Genomic DNA, 17,483 nt, shown 5'->3' with positions numbered 1-17,483 from the left:
GAGACAAAATATGGCTAATCCAGAGGGATGTTTATGTTTCAAAAGCTGCATTGCTCTTTTCTGTAGGCGCGATGAAAAGTGACTGCTGTGCTCTTAGTCCTCTTTTCAGTTCATCAACTATTTTGTTCGTAATACACTGTTGAGTGGATATGAGTCTTTGAATTTAGCATGGGTTCTCGCATGATGGCGCTCCAGCTTGCCCCGTTTCGGCAAGGCTACCACCTGTTGGCATATGAGGCATAGTCTTCTCTTTCGCTGATGTGAAAAGAAATTCCTGCTCCCATTCCGGGTGGAAATAATATGTTTTTGATTTCTTTTTCGGCGGACCCTCAGCCATATCGATGTTGGTTAAAGGTTAGCCGAACTTGGTACAGTTTAAGTTACTACTTCCTCAAGATGACCGTTAAGATATGATTTTTGTTTATCCCCACCCACAATTGCATGCAGCAATTCATAGACAGCAGCATATCAAATAACCAATTGGAGTTTGTAAAATGACCTGTGCATGATTCAAATCAACAAGCCAGGGCTAGGTCTAAAAAGCTTGTTAAAACAACCAACAAACCATTTTTATTATTTTATTTTTTTCATGGGAAAATGCTAGGGATCGATAATGAAGGCATTGAAGATCGACCAGTTGATCGCGATCGACCTGTTGGTTACCCCTGCCCTATACGATCATTTCCTGAAAACAATGACGCCATAGCCCCGCTTCTCCCCACCTCCCCTGCTCACCCCCGCGTCAACCATGTCATTGCTGATGCGTTTTGCCAACAATAACAACAACAACAACAACAATGGCGGATCACAGGGTTGCGTTCGTGCTCCAGACGCTACTGACCATGATACAGATTTTAGCGCAAAATCTACAGCTCTTCTACTACAACCATCAGCCACAATAATAATATAATAATAATAATAATCGTCATCGGTCTTATTCGCTGCTTTTGCTGTATTTCGTGGCGGAAGTACAGCGCCACTTACATGCCCGGCAGATGTATTACAGCGTCTCCTGCGTTTTCGAGCGTTTTCGTGTGGACAGACACGTTTCTTGACCCGTTTCCGTGTGGACGGGAGACTTTTTTGAAAACGACTAAGGTTTGTTTTCGTCTCCGTTTCGTCTCCGTGTGGACGGGGCCTGAATCTCCTCCTAGAGCACTATTGTGTTCTTTTTAACCAAATATCTCTTATGCCCCTTTCACACCAACGCGTTTTCAGCTCCGGCTCGGAGCTGGAGCCTGAAAAGTACCGGTTTTTCCTGTTCACACCGCAGCAGCGCCGCCTCTTAACTCCGGAATCCGGTTCACTTCCAGCTCCAAAAAATTGTCGGTCTAGAGGTAAGAGCTTTGGAGCTAAGGGGCGGCGTCGCTTACGTAGAGGCGGCGTCGCTTATGTCGAGACGTGCAGGAAACTAAACCCACCTCCCCTGAACATGGGTCGACTGAAGAGTCTCGTCATGCCTGCCTACAAGCAGTAGTGCTGAGCAAAGTGACTAGAAGGCAACCACACACTTATAAAAAAAAAACACACTTTATAAAGTCAGGCAACACTAACCAGGCTTTGTATGATTCTATTTATTTGCACCTTACTTTGACCATCCGTTCACTGTCATTGATCATTGTGGAGAGAGGCCGACGTTTTGTTTTGTATTATAGCAACTATCGGATGGAATCTATACATGGGCAGCGCAGGTTGTCATGTCCTACTATCACAAGTAGAATCATAATAAAAATACGCCGGTAAAATGTGCCTGTAGAAAACGGTTTATGCCACAATAGGATAGCAATAGCAAGTAGTCAGTTTAGCTTCGGTTGCTATGTTAACATCACCCATTTTATACCAGAGACACTTTAATAACAGCGTTGTGATGCCAAACAGCGTCAATTCAGACTGACACACATTCACTTAAAGAGCAACTTCCAGGTTCAAGACATCTGTGAATAAATGTGTAGGAAATTGATGAATACACTAGATTTTCAAAAAGATATACATAAATATACACTACAGTGACATCTGGCGTCGTTTTTGTAAGAAATGTTCACTTCCGCATAAAAAAGCCTCGGCACGTGACCTCCCGCGTGTGACGTAACAAAGGGGGAAACAAGGGGGAGATCGGCCGGTGTAACGTATTAATAAACATGGATCCCAATGGTAGTTTCGACACAGAAGACACAGAAGAAGTTGAACATGAATATTCAAATACATATGACGGACCACAACCTTATAATTATGAGCCTGCTAGGCGTCCAAGAGACCAGGAGCAGCCAAGGATTAGAAGAAATAACAGCCATCGGAGAGAAATTGAGCTGTGGTGTGAGGAGAACCACTGGAGAACTGGGCAGCTATCTTGGTGAGTGACCGGCGTTAGCTACAGAATGTTAGCTAACGTCACATCACAACATTGTGAAGTTAGCTATCATATATCAGGCTATAACTAAAGAAGTATTGATAATATAGTAACGTTACTGGCAGGACTGTTGATACTGATCCATAACAGAAACTAATGCGCAAGTATCAGCCGTATCTCGCGTTACCTAACGCAACTCCACACTACGGTGCTGTGTACCGGAGGGGAGACGCGAGATACGGCTGATACTTGACGATCTGGCGGAGAAAGGTTGTGGAGCCTCCGTTGATATGTCGTTGTAAATGGCTTGATGGAAAGCAGGTGTGTAGTCGGGGAGGGTGCACAGCTGATTGCAGCAGGTGAGTGGAGGTTGAGCCGGGAGCCAGGAGTGACAGCCACCACGCACACACAAACAACACAGACAGGGGGAAACAAACAAACACAAAGGAGACGGTTGGAGCAGTACAGCCACCACAGCGTTACCTAATTCAACTCCACACTACGTCTTAAGGTGCCGTGTACCGGAGGGGAGAGAGAGAGAGAGAGCAGCGAAGGGGGGGGGAGAGATGTAATACGGTTTCCTGATAAAGCTGTGGAGAGTATGTGCTGCAGGGAGGTGGATGCACAACGCACCCAGGAACGAACGCTAGCTCTGGTCCTTTTCCCGTGAGGGAAACTGTGGACGAGATCAGGGGTTCCCAAACCTTTCAGCCCGCGACCCCCAAAATAACAGTGCCAGAGACTGGTGACCCCCTGTCTACGGGGGGGGGGTGGGGGGCTAGTGAATTCATTTCAGTTTCCCGCACTCTCGCGGGAATATCTCCGCAATGGAGCGAGCTTAAATTTCACGTTCGATTGCATGATATAGCCCAGCGCCACACCTTCATCAAACATGTTGCCACTTGTCTGTACCATTTTCAGGTGATTTGTAATCTGTTCTAGAAAAACAATGTATTTTTTAGGATTTCAAGAAGCATATAGAACAAACAATGGATGTATTTTATGAACATTTATCCATGCTGAAAGTAGATTTAGATGTGTTAGGAGTGAGATAGAGATTATTATCTAATATATGAATCTGATGAAGCATTGCATGAAGTCTGTTGATGATCAGAGGCTGTTGTTGGGGCTGCATAAACGTTTTTTTATTTTTGTTTTGTAGACAGACCATGCAGGCCTCAGAGAGTTAAACTTGGGCCTGCGACCATAGTTTTATTGTATTTTGTTTTGAAAATCCACAACGGAGGTTTGTGTCGTATTACATGCGGTGTATTTTGCATATCTCTCAGTAGCCATAATGTTGGCTCGGACATAAACTCGTAATAAATGTAGTCTACATTTCATAATAAGAGGTGTAAAACCTGAGAGGATTTAAAATCGCATTTGAACTAAATGCTTATACAATCTGTAGTTGTATTTGTATTGTTGATTTAATGTGTGAACGAGGCGATATAGAGCAGGTTAAGCTGTCATTATTAGGCTGTAATTTGTTATATACTGTTGGAATGGGTAAGCAGGCCTATTGTTTTTGGATATTTGTGGAGTTAGGTGGTCCGTGAGTGTTTTTTATTGGTTAAGTGGTCCTGGTGGTATGAAAAAGTTTGAGAAACACTGCGCTAGATTGTCAAAGGGGGAGCCTCGTTGCGGGGAAATTATACAGATTGCTAGTCCGCCCCTGAAAAATGTCTATGCAAATGTTATTATTAATAATAATAAAAATAAAAAAATTGATTAAATAAAATTGATTAATTAGTTTTATAAAATGTTTTAAATGTTCCATTTTTATTTTGTAATCATCTCGCGACCCCCACTTTGGGAACCCCTGGACTAGATGTCCTGACAGGCTGGTATTTGTGCAACCTGCACAAACACAATACTGCACCATGATTACAAATGGTGAAATACAATGTAAAACTACTGAAAAATACCAGCTCACTAAAACACAACCGCTCAACTCAACGCAACTACTAACTATACCCGCGGTCAGAGAGCGGAGATGTTTACCCCTTGTGAAGTAATATGACGCGCTTGACCTTAAAAAAAAGCCGTTTTTAAGAGCAGAGCTCAAAATTGCTCCTTTCCCTCTGAATTCCTGCCCTTATGTCTCGTAAAACATATCAAATCCTACATTCACTTTTTTAATTGTAATTTTCAAGCAAGTTTAAGCATAAATGTAGAAAAAAAAAAACCCTGCAAGATGCTCTTTAAGGGGAACTGGGGATATGTATCAGCTGCTTGTGTGACAGTCAGACAGTGAATACTTTAGAGCAGCCGCTGCAGTGTGAGCTAACCGGGAGCTAACGGGAGAATAAACTCAGCAGCCAGCACTGCAGCGGTCGGTAAATGCCGCTGAGACACATTAAAAAACAATGAACAACGGCACTCTGGAGAAAAGCATAAGGTTGGAGAAGTCGTTATTTAATTTAATCTGGCTTCGTGTGATTAAAAGCAACACGATCATCGACCCGACGCAGTCCCCCATTGCTGTTGTTGTTGTGAGCGCCGTAACGCCGTTGGGGAGCAAATCAGCGATGTAAACGGTGACGTCATGACGCAGCAGCAGCAGCACCAGTCGGGCTCTGGGCGGTGTGAACAAAGCGGGAGCAGAAAAGGGAAACCGGAGCTGAACCAGAAAAGCTCTAGCTCGAGCTAGAAAGGGAAAAGCACTGGTGTGAAAGCCATCAGAGGGTCGTGGGGAGGGGCTCCTTATTTTCATCTAAAGTAACAGACAGAGAATCAGAACTTTGGAAACAGGGCTGAAACAGAGGGGATTATGGGATGCTGCAATGACCTGTCTGGTGTTTGGAGCCAAACACTTCAGAGACATGTTTTGTATATATCTGAGACCTATAATATATTGATGAAAAACAGTACACTAGGGGACCTTTAAAACATGGAGGATAAACAGCCTGACAGTATCATAAGTGGTGGTTTGTGGTGTTTGTTTTTTGTTTTACTGCCTCTGGGCTTTATTGTGTATGGCATGGATCTAAGTGAAGAGAGAATTTCTCGCAGAAATATGAGAGTATATTATTTATAGGTTCATGAATGTATGTTTATTGCAGCCGACATCACTGCTGTGAGTCAATGTGTGTGTGTGTGAGATCAATAACAGCCATGTAGTATATAAATTACTGCATTATGAGGGTCAACAGCAAGAAATATAGCATGGCTACAGCTGGGCTCAAACAACCCAGTCCCACAAAAAAACGTGTAATAGCTACGTTGTCAACAGGTCAAAACGTATATTCACAAATAACCCTCTCAAGACGTGACATGGATACAATATGTGTTCCTATTCATTTCTAATGAGCAGTGATCGCAAACTTTCGAACAAAAAACGTGGCGGACACCCGATTTATTTTGAGTGGAAAATCCTCGTAGGATAGTTTGGCCGTTATAATGCTTTTTGATTACATTTCTAGCAAGAAGTTTATATCGTACTTTTATAATCTACGTCCAGTGGATGTGTAGGATCCATAGTTTGATAGATATTACGAAGATTATTTGAGTTTCATGTTTTTTTTTTGTACAAAATATTGTATCCATGTCACGTCTTGAAAGGGTTATTTGTGGATATACTACGTTTTGCCCTGTCGACCCCGGCGTTTTTTTTGTGAGACTGGGTTGGCTCAAACATGTCTATAATGACATTTGTTTTTAAATGAAGTGCAGGCAGGGGCGCCGCCAGGGATTTTGGGCCCCATGAAAATATATCACATTGGGCCCCACCACCAGGCACAGGCCACTTTGTTTATAAATTACCTCGAGGGCCCTACCAAATGGTCTAGCTAAATCCGGTATATTCATTCATTCATTAATGTGCAATGTCCCTGCCAAATAAACAAATAAATAAAAGATACACATCTTAAAATGAAGCCATCCCATAATTAATACTCTGACAGGAACCAGATCCTCTTCCTATATTGAAAGATATTTGTATTTCTGGTACAGGTTTAATTCATTTCTTGGGTATTTTCTGTCTGGACGAATATATATATAATGTCATCTCTGTATGTTGCTGTTCTGACCCAGTTTCTTACATATTTAATGCTGGTGATCTATACAGTACATTGGCTTTAAGATAAGATAAGACTTTATTTATCCCGAAGGAAATTGTTGTGCCAGAGTAACACAAATACAATAAACACAGAAGCATAATATTAAAACTGTACTCTAAAAGTGCCGTAAAAAGCAATTAAATACAGTAAACATGTAGACACATAATTAATACTGTAACGTTCACAGATGGAGTTGGAAAACAGGCTTCAAGTTATTAACCTTTAATAACTCTTCTTAGCTTATCGGAATACAGGTACAGGTACAGGTATTGCACTCTCTAACGCTAACTCCCACACATACCCATATATATAACAGTGTCTACGTCACAACTTCCCCGCCCTCCCCCGTCTGCTCCCCCAACCACAGGACCGCATCTAGACCAGCATCACTGTGCAGCTTAGTGATTGGCAGAGAGACGGGGGATGTCTGATTGACACCCTCAGCATCCTATCAGGGTCGCAATACAATTCTTACCAGTATTTAGTGCAAAAGGTTAAACTTAGTGGCAGATACGTAATCACACGTTAACCTGGCATATTATTAATAATAATATTGCACATGTTATATAGCAGCGAGTGTATTGTAATGATGGTAATGATATTCATATTGCACACAGTGTAATTTGCTTTGGAGAAAGACAAGTTCTCTACAGGATCCTTTAGAAATAAGAGAAGGAAAAGTCATAGTGATTCATCTAACCTCATAAATAAACTGAGAAACATTTATCTCGACACTGAATTTCTCTTTTAGCTTTTTCTGCAGCTGACCTCATATCTCTCAATAGAATACAAGGAAAGAGAAAATATATTTTTTAATGGAAATCTTAAATGGATCTTCAACAGAAATGTGAATCATCCCTCTGGTTTGGATGTATTTGGAGCAACTGAAGATGGGGCTTCACTGAAGAGCCTTTCAGCAAAGCACTTCACCGAATGGCTCCCGAGAATTGTGTTTGCATGAATCCATCTTCTGTTCTGTTCTCACATTTTCTTCACATACACATAATCCTTTAGTGTTTCTCTATGAATGCATCGGGTTATTTGGGGGAAAAACTCAAAATAAAACAACGATATAATATATTTTTTTCATTTGGTTTGTCGAGATATATACACATAACTCAAAATTTACAGAATGCTTAGAAGATCATCTGGAGGGAGTTTTAAATGTTTTTGTTTTTCACGTTGATGTTGTTTCGGTACACATGGGACCAAAATGATTAGAGAATAATTGTGTGTGTGTGTGTGTGTGTGTGTGTGAGTGTGTGTGTGTGTGTGTGTGTGTGTGTCTGTGTCTGGTGTGTGTCTGTTTTTGCAAAACAACCCTGAGGGGGGGCTCTGGCAGCAGCTTTTGTGGGGAGAACGTGCTGTTGCTATGGCGAACAACAATGCGTCCATCAGATAAAACAGCACCAAGTACATGTGTGTGTGTGTGTGTGTGTGTGTGTGTGTGTGTGTGTGTGTGTGTGTGTGTGTGTGTGTGTGTGTGTGTGTGTGTGTGTGTGTGTGTGTGTGTGTGTGTGTGTGTGTGTGTGTGTGTGTGTGTGTGTGTGTGTGTGTGTGTGTGTGTGTGTGTGTGTGCGTCATTGCTTTAGCTAGTACAGATTATTTTTTTCAATACACAAAGTCATTTTCTTTTTGTTTTTTGCTCTCTCTCTCATGCAGGAGTTTGATTTCCTCCTAATGAATCTCAAGTGGAGCAAATGTAATCAGCTAAACCCTTTCCCTTTTCTTTTTTTCCATCTCTATCTCCTGGCAGTAGTGAGCAAGAGTGAGTAATGTGAGCACACCGCGGCTCTGTAATTGGGTTTATGCACGTCCAATCTCAGCCCAAAGACCTCATGGAGACAAATGGCAAAGGAGTTTGTCCGTGTGCACACACTCACTCTCACGCCCACTCTTCCTCTTCCTCTTCCTCTTCCTTTGTGTAAGCTAGAGAGCTGGAGATTTAAATAAAAAGTGTTGAGAAAAGCAGGACAAGTTCAAAGGTCACTACTGATTTTCAGGCTGATTTAAGTGATGGTAAGTTATGCATACATGCGCTCCACAGTGACTTTACTAAGAGCTAGTTGATTTAAATAAAGTTTTGATGATCACATTTGTATTTTGAGGCAAAAGTATCAAACATGTTCTGGTTCCAGCTTCTCCAATGTGATGTTGTGTTGCTTTTCTTTGTCGTATACTGTATGATAGTAAATACAACTTATTTTGGGTTGGATGAAAACAAAAGATCTTTAAATAAAAATATTTTATGTGTTTTTCAACTACTTTTCAATCTTGAATTGATGAAACAATTAGGAAATAGACAAGAACAAAATTGGTGTAAATGTTAATATAACATAAAAGCTTAAATGAATAAGAAATAAAATAAGCAATACACATTTAAATATTATATAACAATGTATATTGTAAACTCCTAGATATTGCTTAAGGATTTTGTTGTGTATTTTACCTCATAGTTGTTGCATTTAATATATTGCGATGTAGAAAGTGTGAAATAATATGTATAGTATATATATATATATTCATAGGAATTAGTTTACATGTTGTTTTTAATAATACATTTGTTTTAAATCTAAAAGTTTATGAATATTTTTATGTAGCCTCATCGGTTGCATTTTATGTTGCATGTATATATATATCTTTCTAATGTTGAAATGGATATTTTGACAATTTCTAAACATTTTTTAAATTTGGGATCAATTAAGTTAACCCTCAGGGGCGCATTACTGAGGAACCTTGATAACCTTGACAATAACATCTCCCTCAGACAGACGCCCACTGTTTAAAACACACATCACATGCATTGCTACATGCCACACACACACACACACACACACACACACACACACACACACACACACACACACACACACACACACACACACACACACACACACACACACACACACAGTTTAGATCCAAAGAGAAAGGGAATAGTAAGAGAGTTAGTATACCGTGCAATATTAATATTTTCTATAATGCAATGTGAATGTAACCGCATGCAGTTAATGTATTTAATTATTCAGTCTTGTCAAAAGAATAATTGAACTGAGAGAGAAGGACGTGGCACATTTCAAGCAATATTCTGGTTGTCATTAATATCTTTATTAATGCTTTTTACACGACTGTATATGTTTTAATAAACATATTTCAACATATTTATTGTTGTTATATTTTGTAGAGCAATGTGGACAATGTACCTAACTGCATAATTTATTATAACTATTTTTATTCTATGTTTTTATATCTTCTTTTTGCACATTTTGAATGTAAAACAGCAAAGGTACAGTTCAGATAAAAGGTTAAATATATTTTAAATTTAAAATATGTTTATTTATCACACATATACACACATATAAAGAGGCAATGGAGGTTAAAAAAACCCACATTTGATGATCCATCCAGCGATTTAAGAAGTCAGTGACCACATAAAAAAGTATTGAAGTAGCCAGTGCCATTAAAACATTGTAAATTCATTGTAAAAAATAAATTGTTAACAATGTTACGGTTTGTATTTTTTGGTGGTTTACCAGGGACTTTGTTAGTTGTAAAGTTCTTGTGTCTATATGGATGTTTGTATTCTAAGCACATCTTTACTTCAACTTTCAAATCTGAATCAAACCTTTACGTTTCCTGTAGCAGGGATATTTAGCTTTGATTATATGAATATGTGTATCATATATTATTTTAAAAAACCTAATTCACCCCCATGATTTTAAATAAAGTATTTTGATTATCTCTGCTCTATGCACGTACTCACACATATTTACACATATACACACATATTAAGCGGCAATATAGGTTTATAAAAGTACATTTTAAAAAGTACACACGTCATCCATGGTCAGCAGCAGCAGCATTTACAAAAGTCAGTGAACTTATACAATTATTAAAGTATTATTGTTTCATTTGTATTGCACATTTTTAATTAGACTTTCAAATCTGGTTCAAACATCCTTTATGTCTCATGTAGATGGGATATTGACAGCATTGATTATATGATTATTTGTATCCTATATTATTTAATAAACCTAATTCACCCCCACACATCTTGTTGTTAAATACCAACTGTGCAATATGTGCAATATGTGCAATATATATATATATATGCCGTTAAAAACTGGGCAATATATAGCTGGCTGCTAATTCCTAAGTATTGTTATAGGGTGTGTATTTTGTAAAATGTAACTTTTTTTTATTAGGCTATCATTTCTTTTTTTATCTTTAATGCTTTTGTATGCATGCTTAGGTACCATTAAGCTGTCTTTGGCTCTTTTCTGCTGTAACAATTTAATAGTCCCCTCTTTGATAAAGATAAAGGTATTCTGATTCTGATAAATAAAGTATTTTGACTCTGATTATCTCTGCTCTATGCGCGTCCCCGTGAGTGTTGTGCTGGCGGGGTCTCGCGGTCCCTCCCTCGCCCCCCGAGGCGCGCGCCCACCTCTCCCCTCCGTGTCCGCGAGGGGGCGCTGCGTGTCGGTCTGAGGCTGCGCCGCTCGCCCTGCATCACGAGAGGAAAATACCACCAGATGGCGGTTTAGGATTGCTGCTCTTCTCTCAAGGCGCGGTTCCGCTCGCACGGCCAATTTTCAATATTAAAATACGCACTATATTAAAACGATAATCGATTTATAATTTCAGAAGGTGATCATCGATTCGGCGATGTTCGTTAGAGGTGAGTGTCTTATGTTTTTGTCGTGTTTTGTGTGGTGGGGAAGGGAGCACAGATTAAAGATGGTGGACACAGACAGGGAAGACTGGTTGGATGGGGGGATGGGCGTTAGCGGCTAACGGAGGTGCTTTCTCTCTCTTCCTCACTCTCACTGTAGCCTAGCAGAGCCATTAGCTTTGTGAGCTAGCCACACAAAATGTCGCCAAGACAACTTGCTACAGGGTGCAAGAGGCTGTCGCAGCTCCAGCTTCCAATTTCTATCCGGCTCTTGAGTTTGGCTTGTCAACAAATAAAGAGCCATGCGGTGTGACGTGTTTTCTTGCTCCTTGCAAGACAGGAATCAGAGCATCACCTTCTCCCATTTGCACAGCCCTATTATGATACAGTATTGCCTTGCTGTCATTTATGCAAATTCCACGTTGACTTTGTTGTTATCATCCCGTGGTAGTTTGTCTTTTTTGTTTCATGTACAATGTGATGTATGAACCTAGGAGCTACTTTTCCCCCTGTGTCAACATCGCCACCCCTTTCAAGTTTCTTAGGAGTAGTGGTGACTTTTGACACGGCTAATAAACGTGTTGCTTTTTGTAATGAATGACAGCTGGTTGATGCTTTTTAATACGTTTGCAAGGATCGACTCTGTGCATGATAAACAATATTATTATGGCGCTGCTTTCCCCATCTCCGCCCCCTTCTGTGCGGGAAGCAGGCAACACTGAGCGGGGAAACATGAGTCACATTAGGGGGGATGGGCTCCAGTATCTCCTCCATCTCTACACAGGCTTCAGTGCTGGCTGTCACTCCTCTCTGACCTATGAGCAGCTCAGCCTGTGCAGGATAGTCAGTGATAGTCGATAGTGGGTCAGAGAGCCTCCTGCAGTCTGCATGAATCTCACATTGTTGCATAACCGCTTTGTTTACAGTCGGCCATGTGATTGTCTTGGATTGCAATCTGCAGCCTGCTCGCCTGCCAACTTGTCTTCCATTATCACTCACTGTTTCCACTTCATACTGCACTGGCCATATTTTATACATCCCTCAGAAGCTAGGCAATACATGGTTGAGATTGTTAGAATTACAGTTGTATTGATATCATTTGTGATGGCTCTAAACCAGGGACTTGGTTAGATGAACAGTTATTGTGTTTATATGAATATTTGTATTGTGTTTGCACATTTTTACTTAGACTTTAAAATCTGAATCAAACATCCTTTATGTCTCTGGTAGCTGGGACATTTACCGCGTTGATTATATGAATATTTGTATTCGCCTGCCAACTTGTCTTCCATTTTCATTCACTGTTTCCACTTCATACTCCACAGGCCATATTTTGTACATCCCTCAGAAGCTAGGCAATACATGGTTGAGACTGTTAGAATTACTGTTGTATTGATTTCATTTTTAATGGCTCTAAAGAGATCTTATTACGAGCTTATTGACTTTTTGTGTGTGAATGGAAGCGGGAATTGTGTGATTTTGTTTGTTGGGTAGAATATTTGACCCATAACCGTATTTCAAAAGCACACAAACATTGAAGCCTCTTTGTATTAAATACATTATTGTTCGAATTACAGTTGTATTGATTTAATTTTTAATGGCTCTATAGAGATCTTATTCTTACTATTGACTTTTTTTTGTGAATGGAATTTGGAATTTAAATATGTGTGAGTATTGTTTGTTGGGTAGAATGTTTGTTGATGCAAATATCATATAGTATTATATTTTGAGTCATTGATTTGCAGCATAACACACAGAGACGTTGAATTCAAAGGTCAAAGTGACACATATTGTCTTTTAATCGACATATTTAGAATATCCCTAACATTATATAGAGATTAGTTTTCATGCCTGCTTATTTTGATATATTTATTCCACACATACATTTGATTTACACTAGGGCTGCTCGATTATGGCAAAAATCATAATCTCGATTATTTGGGCCAATAATTGTAATTGCGATTATTTATTGCGATTATTCATTGACTTTGAAAACATCCATTTATTGTACTTTAAAACAAATACAAATAATAATTTGAACTTTTTAACTGTTGAATTATACGTTCATGGTAATCAGCTGAAAAACCAATACAGAATAAAATAAATTATACATTCATGTCTACATTTAAATAAATAATATCAAAATAATAAATACCAATAAACAAGATCCACAAACATGTTGCAGTGCACTGTCACAACCTGAAAACTCCATAACATATAGCCAACATTTTGGTAAAACATGTTCAACATATTCCACCCACTCCACTGGGTCAATAATTGATATCACGATTATTAAAAACGATTATCCATTTACTTTGAAAACATCAATTTATTGGAGAAAAAACATTTGAACAGTAAGTTTTTAACAGTTGATTACCCTGAACTTCAAGTGTAATTCAACTGGAAAAAAAATCGTAATAATGAAAAAGCCGTAATCACGATTAAAATACGATTAATTGAGTAGCCCTAATTTACACTAACAAATGGCTATAGTCGGGCGCAACTACTGTTTTGCATGATTGTTGAAACAGATCTGGTTTTTATGGGAGTGTTATGTAAAAGGTTAAGAGCATGCAGTGTTTACTCTTTCCTTACATAACTTTTATTTTGGTGACCTGCCAAAAAAAAATATTTTCCTCTCCAAAAAAACACATTTTCGGGGTTATTATGTCTTTCAAAATGTAGCGTGGAAACGCAATTGAAGGTGTGAGTTTGTTAACAACTGGAAAATATGACTTCTTAGAGTAGACCTACACATAACTTTGTTAACTGATCATATCTAGTGTGATCTTTTATTACAACTTATCAGATACTTTGTAGTTTAATGTATGTCATTTGATTACTCCCACACACATAGTGACCTTTGACCTTATTCTATGCAAGTAGGTCGGACTTGTGTTTTAATGCCAGAGCACACTTACAGGTAGGGCTGCTCAACTAATCGTATTTGAATCGCAATTACGATTATGGCTTGCAACGATTACGAAAACAACGTAATCGAAATAAAACGATTATTTTTGTATTCCTATTATTAAAAAATATATATTAATTGTTTTTTTAATTGTTTTTTCAGATGAATTATACTTAAAGTTCAGGGTAATCAACTGTTAAAAACATACTGTTAAAACATTTTTTCTCCAATAAATTGATGTTTTCAAAGTAAATGGATAATCCTTTTTAATAATCGTGATATCACTTATTGACCCAAATAATCGAGATTATGATTTTTGCCATAATCGAGCTCTGACCTAAGATTTTCATTGTCATATCTACACCGTGGCTATGCACACATGTCAATCAAAGCCTTGAAACTTGAAGGAACACAAAGGTTATTTAGCTTGGAAATTGGTGGTTTAGACATATCCACGTTAACAAGAATGTATATAGTTAGTCTGACGCCCAACAGAATCGCTCTGTGTTTTGTTTTGTCATAGATACATATATCTTTGGACCAGATACCTGAATGTCTTTAGCTCAGAAGAAAAGAAAACCACTTTGAGAAATGTTCGGTAATCTACCACACTGTGCTTTCCTCAGGTGATGAAACCGGTTGACATGCAGTGCCATTTCTTGCACACCTTTTTAAACAGTGACTGATGTAAAGACTATTTTGTTGTGTAATCCTTTTCAACAACATTCAGGGTTAACAGAAATGGTGAATAATCGCCCTGCTAAATTGGCTCTTTCCATAATAAACCAATAAAAGGCTAAGAACCACATCATGTCTCATGCTAGTAGTGTACATACTGCACTGTGTTGGGTAATGGATATATAATAGTTGTTTGTTTAAGGTAATTGCTTTCAGGCAGCAAATGGCCTTTCCACATGTTGAATAGTATGGTTTGACGATGAATCCAATATTAAAGAGCAGACCTGGACTGTGTGTTATGAATCGTGCCGTTATAGTGGTGACTTAGCTGGAGGGCTTTAGTCCGAGCTATACGCTTATAATGATACAGCTCAAGAGATTATGTAATGGGGTTTGACATTTGTCGAAGCCCATTACACGTCAACTTTGATTCAAGATGTTGGCTGCAGAAAGAACAATATTTCCTGGTCGTATTATTCGTTTTTGCACCACAGTGAGAGACATGTCAAAGCAACATTAAATAGGCCTTCATCGTCTGATATATATTTAGCATTTCACGCATCTAAAAACAACAAACAACGCTCACTTATGAAAAGCAGATTGATGACGAGTCCACTTCCTTCATAATTATGTTGTTAAATTGGAATAAAGCAGATTTGCTAATTGCATTCAATCAAATGTTCTGAAGGCATTTCACATACATTTGCAATCCTAGCAATCTCCCTTTTGATATATTGGTCTTATTGAGCTGTATGGTGTGTTTAAACTACTTGCTAAAATGACAAAAATATTCTTCTTCAGGATAGCCCTGCTCGTGTTAATATGCAGAGAGAGCTGCGTAACACTTTCTGAAATAGTTTTGTCACCCGTGGCTGAGTTGAGGTTTTCATTGTGATGTGGTTTCCTGTTATGTAATTAGCTGCATAGCTGGTGTCAGAGCTGTTGTCTGTCACTTTGTTCTACACAGGGCAAGTAAGGAGTTAGATAACCGTAAAGTCAAGTGGATTTAACTTGTTATCATTTTATGTATTTGTACTGCTATGTTTTTCCTTTTCTCAATGTTTTTTTATGTGAGGGACTGCGGATGGAAAGTAGCTCAAAGCTAAATCCGGCACTTGGCATATTTCATGTTTTAAGGGTTCATTAATGTGCAATGTCCCCGCCAAATAAACGAATAAATACAAAATAAATCTAAAGGCTGTTGAGATGAGGTCCTTCAGTATTTCAGAGCATTTTCTGCCTTTCTCTAAGCCCGTAATACTGTGTAGAACATTTGTAAAGAAGATGCATTGCAGGCAAAATAAACATGCACAAACAAACATTATTTTAAAACACTATATACCATACAATTATTTAAAAAAACGACAGCATTCGCAACTTTTAAAGCTGGACATATCAATTGTTGACAAAGCTCTTGTTTTTAAAGTTTCAGTGTAATTTACAGATTCATTTACAATACGAAGGCATGTTTATTTATATAGCACATTTCAACACAAGGCAATTCAAAGACATTAAGAGCATTAAGAAACATATCATGAAACGACATTTAAAAACACTAATTTAAAAGCAAAGATACATGAATAAAAGTTACACTGCAGTGCGAGATACACACATCTGAACAAACACATTGTATTTCTGTTGCAACCTCATGACACAGCATTACGCCCCGTCCACACAGCAGCTTTGAACAAATCTTGAAAATCTTGGAGGTGGGCGTGTCTGAAAGCTTGGGGATATTTTGCGACCAACAACCAATCACATGAATCTCCCGCCCCGACATACAAAGCAATAGCAATGTTAAAACAAAGTAAACTGGATATAAAATCCCCAAACAGGCGAAAACCTACCAGTTTCACCCACTGTCTCTGCCACCTCCCTCCATGCCTGGTTCCTCCGGTTTGTATCCCGCTAAATAGTTATTGGTCGTAAAGAACCGGGTGATTTGCTACCGTAATTTCTCGTTTGGAATTTGAGGAAATGAACTGCGGTCAGTCTCTCCCAGCTTACACGTGGTTTGATTGGCTAGCGCTTGTACTGTCAGATTTGCATAAACGGGACTTGGTTGGCTGACGCTTCCAGCTCAGCTTCAAAAGTTGAACATTGCTCAACTTTTGAATCCTGAAAATCCTGTAAATCCTGTAAATCTTCGCTTTGCTTCACCACAATGCAGTTCGGCGAAAAGCAAGGCAAAGTGACGTCCCCCCATTCAAAGTGAACGGGCAGAGAAGCGTTGGAAGATTTTTTTAAAGCTGCTGTGTGGACGGGGCGTTAGTGATGTCGCCTGTTCCTTCTTTAGCCATTACACTCACACAGAAGGCTCAGGCACCAGTCAGTTAAATATTGATTGTGTAGATGTGATCCATCTGGTCGTTTAGTAACTTTCAGCCCACCCCATACATTTCTTTTTAAACATATTTTTTGGTGGTCTAATGCAGTGGTTCTCAAACTTTTTTCAATCATGTACCCCCTTTGAAAAAAAAATTCAGCCAAGTACCCCCTTGCCCCTGATCAGCGCAAAAACAATTTGTTAAGGAAAAAATGCCTATACAAAGAGGTACAGTACAGTGCTGAACCATCAGTGTCTGATTTATTAAAACAACAACCTTGTAAATGAGAAACACATTTAAAATGTTTACAATCCATCACTAAATTCATGGCAAATCAATTTTAACATCATCCAATAACACTAAGACGACATTAGTTGCATTGAACTGATCTTTTTAATAAGTTGTATTTACAATGTAGTGAGAAACATGGGCTTGTGCTTCACTGAGGATCTTTGTTATTCTGACAGGGAGGCAAACTGCAGTTATT

General features: G+C 38.9%; 1 protein-coding gene across 1 annotated transcript in view; it reads left to right on the top strand.

Annotated features, from left to right (window-relative positions):
* The first annotated feature begins 10,898 nt into the window (after nucleotides 1-10,898).
* The window catches only part of stag1a (STAG1 cohesin complex component a), a 62,687-nt gene continuing 56,102 nt past the window's right edge, over nucleotides 10,899-17,483 (top strand). The window contains 1 exon segment of the mRNA XM_079692855.1: nucleotides 10,899-11,086. The gene's annotated coding sequence lies outside the window, so the exon portion shown is untranslated.

The sequence above is a fragment of the Notothenia rossii genome (assembly GCF_949606895.1).
Source record: "Notothenia rossii genome assembly, chromosome: 7".
Classification (NCBI taxonomy): Eukaryota; Metazoa; Chordata; class Actinopteri; order Perciformes; family Nototheniidae; genus Notothenia; species Notothenia rossii.
This window is presented reverse-complemented; position numbering and strand designations above follow the sequence as displayed.